Below are 2,272 nucleotides of genomic sequence, written 5' to 3' on the forward strand. Positions count from 1 at the left end.
CTTTTTGGCCACATGTATGTCTTCTTTTGAGAAGTGTCTGTTCATGTCCTTTACCCACTTTTTAATGGGGTTGTTTTTTTCTTATTAATTTACGTTCCTGATAAATACTGACTATTAGGCCTTTGTAAAATGCATAGTTTTTGCATATTTTCTCCCATTCTGTAGGTTGTCTGTTTACTCTTTTGCTAGTTTCTTTTGCTGTACAGAAGCTCTTGAGTTGTGTTAGACCCCATTTGTCAATATTTGCTCTCATTGTGATTGCTTTTGGTGTCTTTGAAATAAAACATTTGCAGTTCCTACGTCCAGAATGGTATTTCCTAGGTTGTCTTCCAAAATTTTTATAATTTGGGGTTTTACATTTAAATCTTTAAACATCTTGAGTTGATTATTGTATATGGTGTAAGGAAGGGGTCTAGTTTCAATCTTCCACATTTGCCAGCCTGTGTTTTAATCCCAGTTATGACTCTTCACTATTCCACTTCAACCTAGTGACTAACATTTCTGAAGTACTATTCTTTCATCTGTTGAGTAAAGACCATCATAGACAAAAGGCAGGACTCTAGCAATGATTAGAAACAATATAATAAAAGTATCTGCCACATGATAGTCACTCAAATCATATTTTAAGTATTTAGGAAGTGGGAATGAAAGCACTGTAAAGGAGTATATGGTAAATGTAAGGAATAATAAGAAGCACAGATTAGGAGGATCAGTTGTCGTGTACTGTAAATGAAAGAAAAAATATGTATGAATAAATTGCTTTAATTTCTATTTCTCTTTTAGGCAAAATTCCATTTGTATTTTAAAATGAGTTGTTTATATAATAATAGCCTCAAGAATGTAGAAGGGGAGAGAGAAATGTCTACTTCTCAAATTTGAAAGAGAGCATTACTTAATACCATGCCTTCACTGTACCAAGAAATGTTCCAAGAAGGAAATTGATTCTTTAGTTTGGAGAAATCACTAAAGATCTTCCCTGAAGTTATTCTGGGGAAATGTGGCAGATAAATGAGTGCTAAGAGACAATGAGATTTTTTTTTTCAGACTGAAAAGACTAAGGTACAGAACATAGGGACACTTCATTATTTAAAAGGTCGCAGAAGGAACTCAATTCCCATAACTTCTAATTTGAATTCCATAGAGTGTACAGGGTAATATTAAGATGATCAAAGAATAAGCCCAGAAGTAAAGACTCAGGAATAAACCTTCCCCTCAAACTGTAAGTGTTCTCTCACTAATGATAATGAGATAAAAAGAGTGAAAAGAGGTGATATAAACTGTTTAATCCAGTCCTCAGTTATATAGATAAAGCAAATCTGTTGTATAAGTCTCTGATTCCAGTCTCTTTCTTTAAAAAAGTGAAATACTAAGGACCTTCTCCCCACTCTTAAATATGTCTAGCTTTATAATAATTATAACCTTAATCCAAAATAATTTATTTTTATCCTGGTTACTCTAAAATTGTTTTAATCATGATTAAGTCCTTCATTGCTTTATTTCTCTCTCTTTCCCTTAGCTGAACTGTGCTAACTCTACCCAAGTATCCTGAACAACTTCTCTTCCTGTCTACCTCTTACTGTTAGGAGAGCATTTGATATCCAGTTGTTATAGCTAATGATTAACATTAAATAGAGCATTAGCCAGAGAGGACATTGAAAACTCAGTTGAACATTAGACAAGCCATTTAAATCCTAGAAAACCAAAAATGGAACACTTTATGATCTGAGCTGATTTGTAAAGCCAAATATATATATATATATGTATATATATTTATATATTTTATATATTTTTATATATTTATATTTATATTTATAATTATATATTTATATTTTTATATTTATATTTTTATATATATACTACATACATTCATACATATGAAGAATTTTCAAAGGAAGAGATATTCACAACAAATTAGGAGTCTCTTGGCTGTGAGAATAATCTATACAATGAGTTCCTTATTTGATCATCTGTATCCAAATCTCAAATTTTTCTGCTGTTGATTTCTAATATAACTTTATTATGGTCAGAAAACATACTTTATATAATTATTTTATTTCAGATTGCTTTAAATTATTTGAGACTTCCTTCATGGCCTAGCATACGTATTGTCCTGCAGAATGTTCCATGTGCACTTGAAAGAATGAGCCACTGACCATATCTTCTCTCACACAGAAAAATAAGTATTTTGTTATTGTTTGGTGGAGTGTTCTATAGATATCTGATATGGTTTGGCTGTGTCTCCACCCAAATCTCATTTGAGTGTTAGCTCCCA

Source organism: Macaca fascicularis, chromosome 2 (assembly GCF_037993035.2).
Source record: "Macaca fascicularis isolate 582-1 chromosome 2, T2T-MFA8v1.1".
Taxonomy (NCBI): domain Eukaryota; kingdom Metazoa; phylum Chordata; class Mammalia; order Primates; family Cercopithecidae; genus Macaca; species Macaca fascicularis.